We start from the raw sequence: 16,690 nt of genomic DNA on the forward strand, positions 1-16,690 counted from the left end.
TGAGGCACAGGGTCAGACTGATTTGCATATGGCCATGTCTGAACTGGGGTGGCAGAGTGGGCTAAAGAATGGTGATGGATCAAACCCAGATCTGTTGACTGGGTGTGAGTGTTTGATTGGTTCTGATGCTCCGTCCATCCCCACCCCCTTTTGTACCGCTTTGTTCGCCATAAGTTGGCAGGGTATGCTCAGACGTGAGTCCCTTGCTCACTTTGCCACTGGATTCAAGCAAGCCTGGCTGAAGACGGCTGAAATGCCAGAAACCGGTCCTAGGAAGCTTTTTTCCAGTCCAGGGAAGGCATGGCTTGGCAGTTCGGGCTGGACTGTTCCCATGAGGCACAGGTTCAGACTGATTTGCATATGGCCATGTCTGAACTGGGGTGGCAGAGTGGGCTAAAGAATGGTGATGGATCAAACCCAGATCTGTTGACTGGGTGTGAGTGTTTGATTGGTTCTGATGCTCCGTCCATCCCCACCCCCTTTTGTACCGCTTTGTTCGCCATAAGTTGGCAGGGTATGCTCAGACGTGAGTCCCTTGCTCACTTTGCCACTGGATTCAAGCAAGCCTGGCTGAAGACGGCTGAAATGCCAGAAACCGGTCCTAGGAAGCTTTTTTCCGGTCCAGGGAAGGCATGGCTTGGCAGTTCGGGCTGGACTGTTCCCATGAGGCACAGGGTCAGACTGATTTGCATATGGCCATGTCTGAACTGGGGTGGCAGAGTGGGCTAAAGAATGGTGATGGATCAAACCCAGATCTGTTGACTAGGTGTGAGTGTTTGATTGGTTCTGATGCTCCGTCCATCCCCACCCCCTTTTGTACCGCCTTATGGGCCCCACCAGCGTATGATGAGTGTATGTGCGTATGACTGTGGAATTACTCTGTCCGTGGAAGTAGGGAGAATTTATAAGCTCTGATCTGCAGCAGTTTCCTGGTAGCAGTATGATGGTTTTGATTATTGTCTCGATCTGATAAATTGCTTGTACATAGGCTTTTTGGATTTATTGATTTTATGTTGATACATGTACTAACACTAAATATTGAAGTCGTCGTATTGAGTTATATGTAGTGTGTACGGCTTCTGGGACGTAGGGAGTCGGTGACGGTTCCGTAGTAGGGCAGAGGGAAGTGAGTGCTGCTCTCAGGAAAGACGGGATTGTTGGCCCTGTACGAATGTAGGGAAAAGCGTGTGACAATTGAAGTTGCGCGTCGCATTGTCTGGGTTCGAATCAGTGACATCGTCGTGTGTTACTATTAGAGACATATTTCCTGTATAAGAGAAGTGTGTATGGTAGCAAATGTTATCTGTGAAACTCTGGTCTTAAGTCCCAGGGATCCGTAAGGTTCGCCGTTAAAGCTTACCGCTGGAGAAGTAATGGGTATTCTCTGAGCTTGTTTGAAGGACTGAGCAGAGGAAAGCGCTGCTTGGTTAACGTATGTTATAATTCTGTAGTAGGACAGACTGTTCGCTGTTCTCGGGAAAGGCAGGATTCTGTGTAAATGTGCTACATTTTCTGGTGTGAAAGTGCGTGAATGTATGAGCATTTAGTTAATTGTGAAACTCTTTGGAACATTCCGGGAGGAAACAGTTAATGAATGCATGTTAGAAGGGCAGAGTAGAGGGATGTGCTACTGTGTCAACGAAAGTAATAATTCCGTAGTAGAGCAGAGGTAAGCGCTGTTCTAGAGAGAAGCGGGATTCTCGTGGGAAAGGTCTTTACTATTCTGTGGTTAGCGGAGCAGACAATGGAGATGTTTATATGTTGTAACTAATAGATTTGTAGAATCTGAAACAGAGTCTACCAAGAAGGTTTTGTAAAGGAGGGGTAGACGAGTGACAGGAGAGAGGAGAAGAAGCGACTGCAGCGACTACTGATGTCAGAAAGACCGCGCTGTGAGTGGACAGTGGGTTAGAACAGCGAAAGCGCTGTGATTGGTGCGTTGGTGTGAGGCGCACAGGGATTGGAAGAAGTACAGGGTGACGTAGACGCTCCGGGATTGGTGCGTTGGTGTGAGTCGCGCTGTTATTGGACAAAAGATCGTACAGTTGCGGAAAAGATTAAAGGGTTGTGGTAAACGCAAAAATGTATTACCTAACAGAAGAAAAGAAAAAGAAATCCTTGTTCAGTAAAATTAAAAAATGGTTTGACAAGGATAAGGACATAATAACTAGAGCGGGTGAATCATTACCTCCGACAAGAACCCCTGCATCCTTCATGGTTGCGAAATATGGGTATCATACCTGTATTCGGTTAGACAATTGGGCTAAGTACACTAAAGAAGATGGTGTTCTAACATTCCCGGAACATGGTTCATTTAATCTGGCCGCGTTGAGAAATTTAAGAGAGAGAATGATGAGTCTAGAGCCCAGACCAAGACCGACACAGTTCGAGGCATTGGTAGAATGGGAAGATGAGGTGCATGAGCGAGAAAAGCAGAGGAGTGGAGGTAACTATAGGTACATATTTGGGAGGAAATATGATCGTGAAACTCATCATGATCGAATGAGGAGATGGCGAGATGCTAGTATGTCAGAGGGATTATATCCTATGAGAACTGTTGAGGAAACGGAAGGAAGGAAAGGTACGGAAAAGGTACCTGATGTAGAATTGAGAAGGTATGGGGCTAATGAATATGAGGATGAAGTCTTGGATGATATGATTTACAAGAGACCACCTCCATATAGACCAGAACCAGAAGTGAGAACACCAGTTGCTACTACAATGAGAGATACTTTGCGAATCGTAAAAACAGAAGTTGTGACACCTGATCTGAAAAGTGGTAGCTCTTTCGTGGAAAGGGAAAGAGAGAGAGAGCGAGAGAGAGAGAGTGCAATTGAGGATGAAAAAACAAGAGAATTAGCAAGAACCACATCCGAGTTGACAGAGAAAATTAGGGAATTGACAAAGAATCTAGAAGCTGTTACAGTGCCTGTAACCATAGGTCCGCTTATGCCTATTTTTGATAAGCAAAGAAAGGGTGAGAGTGGTTTAACAGTTCCATATGTAGGAGATGGACAAGTTGGTTCTTCGGGAGAGTCAGGAATGAGGACGGGAGAGAATCAGTTGAAACATACTATAGGTGATGGAGAGTCAGATGTACAGCCTAATTCAGGATTGAATACTGGTTATGTAGAAAGAAATGTTATGATGGGAGGATCAATTCTGGAACCACAGAGGATGGCAGAACAAGTGAATACAGGGAAAAAGTCTACAGAAATAACGGCTGAGGATTTGAATGATTGGTTGAAAGTTCTCCAAAAGAAGGACAAAGATTCTCAGGCAATTGATGTAGCCAGGTTGCGCATAGAACTGGAGGAGCTCATAGCGGGGACAATTCCTACAGAAATGCTAAAAAATCATCATGATGGAGAGTTGTTATTCATGTGCAAGAGCATTACATGGAGGGCTAGGAATACACATGACAGGTTAAAAGGAATAGCGAGTGAAATGGGAATTGACATGGACAAGGTGAAAGCTTTGCAGAAGCCTTACAGAGTGGATTTTTCTGATAAGGACATCGAGAATCTAAATGATGTTGGCAGAACAGGGCAGATTAAGGAAATGATTTCCTTATTGCGAAAATGGGGTGATGTGGAAAAGTGGAAGGATAGGTGGTATAAGAAAAGGGAAGATACAGTGGACAGGACTTACTCAGCATTCCCCATGAGAGAAAAGGAAAAAACAGTGGATGCCTATCCTATGAGAGAGATTCCTGGAGGAGGATATGTACATGTCTCATGGACTAGGCAGGATATTTTGTCATTTATGAATGATTTCCCTCGACTGAGAGAGAAGCCCGTTGAGTGGTATAGGCAGGTTGATAGGTTTGTGAAATTGTCAAAAGTGCTGTGGATTGACCTGAATAGTCTGTTTGATATAATTGTTCCAGCAGACTTGTGGGCAGAGTGTAAAATAGTGATAGATTGGCCTGCTAAAGAATACCCGAGGGATCAAAGAACAGGAGCTCCAGATCCAGAGGTAATGAAAAAATATGAGCAGGTTATTGTGTTCCTGAAGAATAAGGTACCCTCTAAAGAGACAGACTGGGTTAAGATAGATCGAACACATCAGGAAGCAAAAGAATCAGTTCATGCTTTTTATGAAAGGTTGACATTGGCTTTTAAACAGTTTAGTGGAGATGAACATCTGGGTGATAAGGATTTGAGTCATTTTGTATACAGATTTGTATATGGCTTGAGACCTGAAATCAGTGAAATGATACGTGAGCACACAGTTGATTGGCAGAGTAAGAAGATTGATGAAATCTTGAGACATGCGAAATACTTCAGTGATGAAATTGAGGCGAAACAAAGAAAGCTGAAGGAAAAAGCAATGTGAGGACAGGTGAAGGTTGCAGAAAGACAAGAAGCACAGCTGGTTGAACAAGCAAATAATCCAGGAAATAGGCCCAGATATGGTACAGGAAAAGGAAAGGGGAATATCGAAGAGGCAAAAAAGAAATTTCCGTGCCACAACTGCGGAAAATTAGGGCATTGGAGATCCGAGTGTACAAATCCACCATTAGTGAATAATGAAAATCAATCCTTGAATCAACAGGTGCAGAACGAGGGGTGTAATCATCAGCAGCAACAGCAGAAGGTTGTCAAGCAGCAGAATCAAGAACCAAAACCGCCCTTGCCACAGAACAGAGGATCTCACAAATACAATCAAGACTCGGGATTCTACAATGATGAACAGGTAAACAAACCGAGACATACTAATCCAGTACAACAATACTGGCTAAAGAATGAGGGAAGTGAGTCTGAAGGGGACTATTGACGGTGCCGAAGAGAGGAGGAAGAGTGCATACTTGGAGCAACTCTAGAAATAGACCAGGCAGGACCATTTGTAGATGGGAAAATAAATGGGGAAAGTGTTACTTTTTTAGTAGACACAGGAGCAACGAGATCAACTGTCAGGTCAGCAGATATAAGAAATCTTCCTCTCTCGGACGAAACAATCCAAGTGGTTGGTGTGTCTAATACACAGATTAAGACTCCTCTTACTGAACCAGTAAGGGTAAGGATAGGGAAATTTTCAGATATGCACAGGTTTGTAGTGTGCGACACTAGTCCAGTGAACTTGTTAGGTAGGGACTTATTGTGTAAAATGAATTGCACAATTTTTTGTACTCCGGATGGAATAGCCTTTGAGACACCAGATGAGGATGTCTTATACAGGATGACTCTGGATAATAGAGAAAGTGAGATTGTTGGAACATATGCTGTATTTAATCCAGATGATTTGCCTCAGGAGTTGAGAAACACAGTAAAAGGAGCAGTTTGGGATTTTACTGGAGAGGATGTGGAATTGATGAATAATGTAGATCCAGTAAAGATTACAGTGAAAGAGGGAATCTCTTATCCTAATATCCCACAATACAGACTGACACCAGAAATAATTGAAGGAATAACACCTATAATTGACAAAATGATTCAGCAAGGTGTTTTGAGAGAGTTACTGAGTAGCCCATGTAATTCACCAATAATGGGGTTGAAGAAACCTAATGGGAAGTTCAGGATAGTACAAGATTTGAGAAAGGTTAACAAAATTGTGGTATCATGCTGTTCCATTGTGCCAAATCCATCAGTGATTTTGTATCAGATTCCTCATGATGCTGAATGGTACACAGTAATTGATTTGTGCCATGGTTTCTTTTCAATTCCATTGCATCATGACAGCCAGCCGATTTTTGCATTTCGGTTTGGACAGCGTATTTTGGCATGGTGCCGAATCCCACAGGGGTATACAGAGAGCCCTTCAATATTCAATCAGTTGCTGAAGAAGTCTTTGGAGAGTCTGACTATGCCTGAAAGCTCAGTACTAGTACAATATATCGATGACCTACTGGTGGCATCGAAGACACGTGAAGCATGTGAAGTAGATACCATAGCTTTACTGAATCATCTGGCAGATGGAGGATTAAAGGTATCTCCAGCCAAATTGCAATTTTGCAAGAAAGAAGTACATTATCTTTTGACACAATATTGAAAAAGGTCTAAGAAAAGTGACCATTGACAGGATCAAAATTATCAGAGGAATGAGAGCCCCAATGACCCAGAGAGAAGTAAGAATGTTTCTGGGAATTGTGGTAAATAAAATCTTCTTTACCGGACTGAATTTCATACGGGATCTTAAAATAAAGTAAAATAGCTCAAAATAACAAGAGGCAGAATCCGTGGTATAAGAGGTTTTCTAAATGGGCTTTATTCCATCAAAAATGGCCGACTCGAGTCGCGGCCTTCAGGTTCCGTCACCACGAGGGTTCAGGAAGTGAAGTACAATACTTTATTGACAGACATGCATTTTTATAATAAGTACATTACAATGAAACGAATGTAGAAGGCGTAACATTTGATAAGAAAAGTGACATAACAGGTATGTAATCGAAACTAGGCGTAATAAGGAATAAAAGAAACATGATTGGTTAGGATTATCAGACATAGGTGGATCTATAAGATAATACTTGGCATAGATGCGCGCGCAGCAGCATGACGTGTGAGTGACGTGCAACTAGGGGGTGAAGGGGACTTGACATTTAGCTCTGCATGTGGAGACGAGAAGTCTGGGGGGTCAAGTCAACCTAATCCCAAATCATATCTAACATCCTATGTTTAAAGAACTATGTTATCCACAAGGAAGGACTCTCGGACAGAATCTAGTCTATACTGACTGTGTGCGTGCACAAACGTCTAAGTGTCTATATGAGATGCGAGGGGCAGAAAACTTTCCATGGCAGCAGGGCTATGAATCACTTGCAGGAGGACGGGAAGGCTGAGTCCTTTGCTTGTGAGCTAAAGGAAATGTTTACCTAAATCACTAGACAGGAATGCATCGGCTGGAGAGCAAAATAGATAATTCGAAGGTGAAATACAGCTTCTTGGCAGGCAGGCGAAAACTGGCCGAGGCAGGCACCGTTAGCTGCACAGGGAGTAGGACAAAGTTCATGGATACAGATGCGAGCTCAAGCTGAAGCTGTCAGAGACAGAGAGCAGGGAAAGGCTTTGAGGACAGAATCGGGCCTACTTGCCTGAACTGTAAAAATGGAGTAACTTAGCCATATAAAGTCGGTGGCCTTTCATACTTAGGAATCGAATATCCAGCCCATTGATGGCGGATCTGACAGAGAACATGTCGACGGTAGACACACATATGTTTGCGTCTTAGAAACTGGAACTGGAGGGAACATACATGTACTTGTAACATGCATATAGAACCGTTGGGGTCCAAGATAGGGGACATAACTGATCAGGAAAATCCACATTTCCACATTCCCTCCTTGTCCCCTACTTGCCCTTCAAGAGATATCAATCTTCATCATTCCATCGATTTGCTCATGGAGCATCATTTCTTCTTCCTTCTTCTTCCGGTATTTTGAACGAGAACTGTGATATGGAATGCATGATGTGGCACACAGACCACAAATCGCTGGTCCACATTGCAGGCATAAACAACAACTGAAGAGCATAAGAAGGCCAATACCTAGGAAGGATAGAACTCTCCATCCCCAGGCTGATATCACACTCCAAAACCACCCGGACCACGTCCAAGTGCCTGGATTTTCGTGTATCTGGCTTACAATCTTATGAAGGCGTGTTATAGTTTTATATACAGATGGCGAATTTTCTGGTATGAATATGCAGCAGCTGGATCCGATGACCCTGCAAGCTCCGCCCCTATCGGCCAGGATGACGTCAAGGACAAGACGATTCTGGAGAACAACAATTCTCATCACTGATTGTTCCTCTGTCAGATTGCCTAGGGCGGCTATAGTCTCGTTTACTACAGCTTCAAGAGTCTTGGTGAGTCTGCGTATCAGCTTACTATTTGATATGGTACCTATATAGGGAAAGATACCTTTATTGAAATCTACATACTTGTCCCATGCCGTCTCAGTATAATCGACAACTGGGAGATCTCTACGCTCTCTTTTGTGTACTAAATGAACATTTCGATAATAATCAGGGGGAGCTAGGAAAACAGGTGGCAGAAGGAATGCTATGTAACAGGTACCATCCCAATCTAGAGGCAGACGCATATATGCAGTCTGACCACATATAAAGTAAGAATGGCGAGAAGCTCTAAATGAAGATTTACCTTGATCACTATATTCTACTGTAGTAACGCATTGGCTATGGCCCATGTGTATGGAACCAACTTTTCTCACACATAATTCACCCTTAACTGGAAATACAGACATAGTGGGCAGAATTAGTTCAACTTCGGATTTGACATTCAAAATCATAAGATTAGGCGTAAAATTACCTAATTTATACACTTCATTTTCTAAATCAGTTCCTGTTCTACTGGGGTGACCCTCCTTATTAGGGTGACAGACTTTGAATAAAACTAGATTCAGATTTCCCCATATCCAATGTTGTTGATAAACTGCTGTGTCTGGGTCTATGGAATTTAATAAACTAAACCATGCTCCACAGGAGCCATTGTGTGTGAACGGATGTGGAAAGAAAGGCAGAACTCCTTTGTTATTCTGATAGGGAGGGAGTCGGCCGCACACCCAACAATTGGTGGCATTACTAGTCTGATGGGAATGATGTAACATACTAATGAATGTGTTATTGCGCAGCGCAAGTCTATAGGACAACTCATGTGGGGGTAGGTCACTAAAAGAATGTTCATCAGTTATATTGAAAGCACGTTTAGAAACAGGATAATACATATGCAACAATATACTTGCAGTAACTATTAAAAAACTCAAGGAAAACAAAATTAATAAAGTCACAATACAGTGGCTACGCAGTAATTTACAATAAGCATGTCGTTTCATTATGATTCTGGACTCTACATCATTCAGACCTAAGGGATACATGTCGGGACAGATTCAACCGCTTCACCTTGGAGAGGACTTAAACAATCAAATCGTCCGACAGTTTGGATCTGGACCTGAGTTTCTGCTTATAGAGTTCGGTGCTACTGGCCTCAGCCAAGGGTAGCTTTGAGTCAATGGGGGAAGACACACGGGGAGTACTGTTTGTGTCAGGAGGAAGTCCATGAAATTTCTTTATATGGCTGGAATGCACCCAGCCTTTTCTCCCTTCGATCTTCACAGCTGTTCTGGTCGTCAGCAGGACCAACTTAGGAAGCCTCCACCTTGGCTCCAGTTGGGTTTTCCGATCGAAATTCCTGACGAGAACATAATCGCCGGGAATTACATCATGAGGTTTCACCTCGGTGTTGTCGGGAAAAGCTGCGACTACCTGTGAACGACAAGATTGTAGTGCAGACATCAAGGAAGCCAGGTAATCTGTCAGCATATTACAGTCAACATCAGTTATTTTACGCGGTATAGGCGTCCCCCACATATTCGGTGGTCTACCAAAGATCACCTCATAAGGGGATAGCCCTGTTCGAGAGTGTGCTACCATTCTCATGTAAAATAGCGCAACTGGCAAAGCTACTATCCAGTCCACACCTTTTTCCTGACATATTTTAGACAGTCTGATTTTTAAAAGTTGATTATGTCGTTCCACGAGACCTGCTGCCTCGGGGTGTCGGACACAGTGGAATTTCCACTGATATCCCAACAAAAGTGAGACATGTTTCATTAATTCGGATGAGAAAGGCTGGCCGTTATCTGAATATACAACACGTGGTAAACCGTACCGTGGGAAAAATTCTCGAACTAGCTGCTTGGCAGTAGTCGGGGCAGTGTAATCTGATACGGGATACGCCTCTGTCCAACGGGAGAGAGCGCAGACAACTACGAGAACATATTTGAATCCTCGACAACGTTCCATCTGAATATAATCCATCTGGAGGACTTCAAAAGGATGGTCAGGAGGCTGAAATCCACCCTGCTCTACGGGAACACCCTTTCCTGGATTAAACTGGCAACATATCATACAGGTACGAACTTTTTGTTTAGCTGCTGCTCGTAAATGTTTGTTGAACCAAATGTGCTGAATGCTGTCTAGCATAGCCTTCTCTCCTAAATGTGCTGGACTGTGAACTGTAGCTATAATGGCTTGAACCATGGAATCAGGGAGAAACCATACAGATTTCTCCTTCGTCATCCATCCTTGATCTGTCTGGATCCCTCCTAGTTCAGTCCACTTCTTTATTTCTTCTGCTGTGGCATGTGTCTGTATGTCAATTACGTCAAGTGCGGGATCCTTAATTGTCATACACTGTGTTGGTGTCTGAACTATTGGCTTTGTCATGTCTAATATGCGATTCTGAGCAGTCTGTTTAGCTGTTCTGTCAGCTAAATCATTGCCTTGAGAAATGATATCAGTAACCTTCGTGTGTGCTTTACATTTCATAATCGATATAGCAGTGGGTAGATGTATTGCGTCTAACAAAGCATGAATGAGGGGTCCGTGCTGAATGTGGGCACCATGGGAGGTTAAATAACCTCTCTCTCGCCACAGCACGCCGAAGTCGTGTACAACTCCGAATGCATAACGTGAGTCAGTGTATACATTAACTTTCTTATTTGTGGCTTGAATACAGGCTTGCGTTAGAGCAATAAGTTCTGCTGCTTGGGCTGACAAAGTATCTATACAATTTGTCTCAATAACTTTAGTGTCTGTTGTGACTGCATACGCGGCCACTAAATCTCCTGTACTTGTTCTCATGCACGATCCGTCTACATACAACGTCAGGTCTGGATCTAACAATGGAACGTCTGTCAAGTCTTGTCTAGGTTTCGTCTTTATTTCAATGATTTCAACACAATCATGAGCTAGTGGGTCTGTTCCAATTACAGGTAATAGTGTAGCAGGATTCAATGTATTACACCGTCGGATCTCTATGTGTGGTTGAAACAATGTCAGTTCATAACCGGTAAGTCTTGCTATGGTCAAGTGTTGTGTTTGTGTTCGGTTCACAAGAACCTCTACTGCATGTGGTACTTGTACTGTCAATGGATGTCCTAACACTATGGCATCGCTTTGTCTGATTGCTAAAGCTGTCGCTGCCACTGATTTCAGGCATGCAGGCAAAGCCTGAGCTACGGGATCTAATGTACTGGAAAAATAAGCACATGGCTTGCGTGATCCTGCTTGATCCTGAGTGAGTACTGACAAGGCAGTACCTTCGCGTTCTGTAACAAAGAGTGTAAAATGTTTGCTATAACATGGTGTTGCTAAAACAGGTGCTTGACATAAAGCTTCCTTTAGGCTTTCAAAAGCTTGTGTATGTTCCTGAGTCCAAGGGAGAACAGTCGATGTGGCTGCCTCCTGTGTGGTTAACTGAATGAGTGGTTTTGCTAGAAATGCGTACTGAGGGATCCACTGCCTACAATATGAAGTGAGGCCTATGAAAGCCCGCACCTCCTTTTGTGTCTGGGGTATTGACATGTTAGCAATTAACTGGATGCGATCTGGTGTAAGCTGCCTTCCCTCCTTGGACAGCGAGTGACCAAGATAAATAACTCGCTGGACACAGAATTGCAGCTTAGAAGGAGACACCTTGTGCCCCTTGTCGGCTAGGAAATGTAAAACTGTCAGAGAAGCTTTTTCACATTCTGGCTCGCTTCTCGCTGTGATCAGCAGATCATCGACATATTGAAGCAGTGCAGTATTGACTGGCATGTGGATACTGTCAAGTTCTCGTTTCAGTGCTTGGCTGTAAATGCTGGGGCTTTCTGTGAATCCTTGGGGAGCGCGTGAGAATTTAAAGCTGCGCCCATTTAAACTGAATCCGAACAAATATTGGCTTTCCGGATCTATTGGGACGCTGAAAAAGGCATTCTTGAGATCGATTACAGTAAAGAATGTTGCTTCGGAATCAATTGCTGTCAACAATGATGATATATCAGGGACCACAGGGAATTGTGGTACAATACACTTGTTTAGTTCACGCAAATCAATAACCAATCGGTACACTGGTGGGGCAGTAGGATCAGTTCGTTTAAGAATCGGAATTATCGGTGAATTACATACATTGGAGTCTGTTTCTACAACTACTCCCTGGGCAATCAGCTCATCAATGATTTTCAGCAAAGCCACTACAGCATCATGCGGTAACTTGTATTGTCGCATTCGTGGTAGTACCACTCCTGCTTTCAGTGTGACTCGATAGGGTGTAATGTTCATGCAGCCAACATCCGTAGGGCCTTGTGCCCATAGATGTACTGGTAAAGTCTGTAGTCGGGGATCCATGTCTCTAGACACATAGTGACCTTTAAAATCACGTAAAAACAACCTTACTCCTTCCGGAGAACAACATATTATGGCTCCTAGTGCTTTCAGAGTTTTAATTCCTAACAGATTTTCTGGGCATGACTTAGTAAGCAATAAATCTGTAGTTCGTGTCAAAGGTCCTATCGTAAGTGGTAGAGGCTGTGATACTTCATTAACAATAGGTTTTCCTGAAAAACCAAGGGAAACATTTTGAGAGCCTGAGAGGGGTGCCCCTGGAACTTCACTACGTTTTATAGTTGTTCGACTTGCCCCTGTATCGAGTAAGAATTTTCTATCTTGACCTAATAATTCACTATGTACATAAGGTCCTTCTTGATCTACAGGAATCTCGATAAGCGGTAAGTCAACTTCCCTCTCTAGGCTTGTTCATGCGTAACGCTGATACTCAGGATATTCATACTGTGCAGTCTGATACATTTGTCGTGTTGTGGTTTGTGTGGCAGTAGCAGGCAACGGTGGTGCAGCTGGCACAAACTGTATGGGTTGCTGTGAGGCTGGCATGGACTGTTGTTGAACTGGCATGGACTGTCCATGCTGCATAGCTCCTTGTTCATTCTGATCTTGTCTAACTAATCGTGGTCTCTCCTTTGCAATACCTGTAGCTATATTACGTTTCAGGACTGGACAATTGTGTACATAATGGCCCAGTTGTTTACAGTAATTGCAGGTTCCCTTTACAGGAACTGCAGAATCACCAGAATGTGTCACACCCTTTTTGTGACCATCTGCTGGTACTGTCTGAGAAACTAGCATTTTCATTTTTGTATCCTTCATGCGTCTATGCTCGTGTTCTTGTTCATCCCTAATTCTATTGTGATGATACTGTAACATTTGTAGCATTTGCGACGGAGTGTTACCTTGCCAGGTACTCTCGAATTTCAATATTCTATTCTTTACTGGAGGCAATGCATTTTCCACTAATTTTGTCACAAATAAATGTGGATATGAGTCACTACTTGCTTTTATACCACTATTTATACCAAAACATTTTTCAAATCGAGCATAATAATCGCTTGTGTCTTCATCTTGCTTTTGTTTGCAGGCTGTGATTGCACCCCAATCTTCCTTTTTTGTAGTTAATAAACGTGGCAGTACCTGTACTAGTAAACCTGGTAACAGTTTAACTTTATCCCCGAGCCCTGAACCTGCAGTTCGGCCCCTTTCTTCCTCTGCTAATGCTGTCCAGTCTATCTTTTGGTCTCCCACTTCCCACTCTTTTTCTTTCAGTTTTTCATAAATGCCAGCAGGCAAAAGCACCTTTAATATCGTCATAATATCAGGAAAGGTGTACTCTCCCATCAGTAACATGTCTTTAATTTCTCGGTGGAAACCCGCTGGGTCTTTGTCATGACTAGGTACTACTTTCTTCATTTCCAATAATTCCATTTTTGATATGGGTGTGTAAACAAATACACGGTGAAACTCATTGTCTTCGCCTTTTATTGGGTGCACTTCTCGTAAGGGATTTTGTCTATCCATATAGTACGGCGCTCTCTCTCTGCGGGGCAGCGAGAGAGAATCCGGACTTACAAAAAGGACATACTGCTTACGTGACACTAATATCTCTTTAATTAGCTTGTTACTAGAACCTCCCCATCTGTTTGTGAGTAGTTCCGTTAATATATCAGGTAAAGGACCAGGGTCAGCATGTTGGCTCTTATATAATATGAGGAGTTGCTGAATCATATATATTCCAGCTAAACGTTGTTCATCTGCACTGAGATTAAAAAACGTGTGTGCTACGGTCTCATCACCGTATTTTTCAGGACTGTCAATCCAGTGAACAGCTGATCTGGCTAATTCTTGCTCATCCATGGAATCGAGGAGGTGGTAACCCCTTCGTTCTCGTAGTATTTTATCTGCGGCTTGAAACGAATGTTCAGGAGACTTCAGATTTATTATAGGCGTCGGATACGTTCTGCTATTATTTGGGCATACAGAGTGTATGGGATCAGAAAAACATCTAGTATTTTCACAGGATCTTCCTCTGCCTACATAGGCTATGGTCTCTGACTGTCTTGCGGAATTCCCTGATTCGGACACTTCATCTTGCTCAAACTCGTCTGTTCCCAATCTTTCTTCATGAATACGCTCTATTTCTTTACGGATTTTTCGGCACATGGCTATTATACAATTTTGCTTATCGTGTCTCCCTTCTGATATATTCTGACTCCATCTTGTAAGAATAAGCATTGCATTCGGGTCTACCCCCGGACGGTCTTGATTTCTGATCACACAGTTTATGAGGAAACGTAACAGTTCCCCCTGTATCTCTACTTTCTGGAATTCCATAGCTCTGTTAATACATCCTGGATCTCGTCCTGTTTGAACAAAATGATATATGTTATCTAGATGCGTAGTCATTCCTGGTAACCTTGCTAAATACTCTGCGGCTCGCCTGATACGTAATGATGCCAGGACCATTTCATCCTCTTTACCAACCACCGGGTCATATCTACAATTTACAAGGAGTTCTTTAAGCGTACGTTCACTTACGAATTTAGGTGTACGAGAATGCGCTGACTCTTGAAAAACAAGTTTATTTATTCTGGGTGGTGTAAAGGTACTGCTAGCACCTCCCGTGGCCCCATCTGGGGCGTCGGGGGTGAATGGGTTCGTTGAACGTGACACAGCAACTATGGGCGTCGACACCCCTGTAGAATCGACTGCGGAGACAGATGCGGAAACAGATGTGCTTGCCGACGCTTGCGTCGGGACTTGCTGTTGCACGGGGACAGATACCTGATCCTGACGTTGAACCCCTACACCAGACGGTCTATGTGGTGCGGTGTTAGCATACTCGGGAGCTGCGTCATCTAGATATGAGGAAAGAAAAACATCTTCTGCGGTTCTGGGATGCCCTTTTTGATGTACCCTAATTGGAAATAATGGGGGTGGCAAGTCTTTTGGCATCTCTGTAACAGCCTTAGGTAGTCCTTCGGCTAGAAGGGGATACATACCATTCATAAGAGCATTTCTTTGTCTATTTACTTGTTCTGATTTCACTCGGATACCTTCCTCAATTAATAGATTTTCTTGAACTTTATTTGAACTTTCTTTACTCCTCTCTTCTTGTCTACGTGCTTTTTCTGTTCGTCTATGAGATTCTTTACGCCATAACTCAACAGCGTCTTTCTGTGACTGTCTGACCTTTCTTTTCCATAACTCTTCCTCTACTTTCATGATGCACTCTGCATCCCAGGTTCCCGCTGCGGGCCACCTTTGACTTTCCGGCAATCCCTTGGTATAATCTACCCATAGATCAAGAAACAATATGGCATCTAAGCCATGCTTATGGTACATAAAATGCCCTGGAGTGTCCCTAGGAGGAATAGGAACTGCTTCTTCAAGCACCCCTTTTCTGGTAGTAATCTGTCTTAACTTCGAGAAGAGCGGCATATTGACAACTGATCTGATACTTACTCTTGAATTCACTTAATACGAAAAACACAATAATGAACAGTGAACAATGAACAATCATTCATACCACAATATGCAAGACATTTCTGAAAACATTAAACATTAAACATTTAACAATGAGCGACAATGATGACAGTCTGCCTAACTAATCACCACGCTGAATTCTTGACAATAACTGCATACTTCGGAATACTTGATATACTGCTAAACAGTACATATACACTGCTAAACAGTGCAGACCGGATTTGTGTACCCAAATCCGTCTTGACCGGCACAACCTATGTGCGCGTCAACACGCCTCCCCGGCGATGGTACTCACCGAGTAGCTCCTTGAAACGGAAGGCCTCAGAGAATGGACAGGACTCGATGACTGCGGACAGCGGACCCTCTGGACATCGGGATTTCGAGAAACCTGGTGGGCCTCTGTATACCTCGGATCTTGCTCTCTCAGCTAGGCTCTGGTCGGGATACTTCGCACTTCTCACCGCCTCGTCTGGGTTGATCGCAGTCTCAGTCGCCCCCGCTTGACCGGAGGGAGCTTACAGGAAATCCTGCTGGTACGCGTTTATGGTCCGTCCAGCTGTGGCAGGAGACCGGGCCTGCAACGCACCGCCGGCGCGTGAGATGAGAAAGTGTCCCTGTTCGGGCGCCATTATGTGGTAAATAAAATCTTCTTTACCGGACTGAATTTCATACGGGATCTTAAAATAAAGTAAAATAGCTCAAAATAACAAGAGGCAGAATCCGTGGTATAAGAGGTTTTCTAAATGGGCTTTATTCCATCAAAAATGGCCGACTCGAGTCGCGGCCTTCAGGTTCCGTCACCACGAGGGTTCAGGAAGTGAAGTACAATACTTTATTGACAGACATGCATTTTTATAATAAGTACATTACAATGAAACGAATGTAGAAGGCGTAACATTTGATAAGAAAAGTGACATAACAGGTATGTAATCGAAACTAGGCGTAATAAGGAATAAAAGAAACATGATTGGTTAGGATTATCAGACATAGGTGGATCTATAAGATAATACTTGGCATAGATGCGCGCGCAGCAGCATGACGTGTGAGTGACGTGCAACTAGGGGGTGAAGGGGACTTGA

Source organism: Triturus cristatus, chromosome 10 (assembly GCF_964204655.1).
Source record: "Triturus cristatus chromosome 10, aTriCri1.1, whole genome shotgun sequence".
In the NCBI taxonomy this organism is placed as follows: domain Eukaryota; kingdom Metazoa; phylum Chordata; class Amphibia; order Caudata; family Salamandridae; genus Triturus; species Triturus cristatus.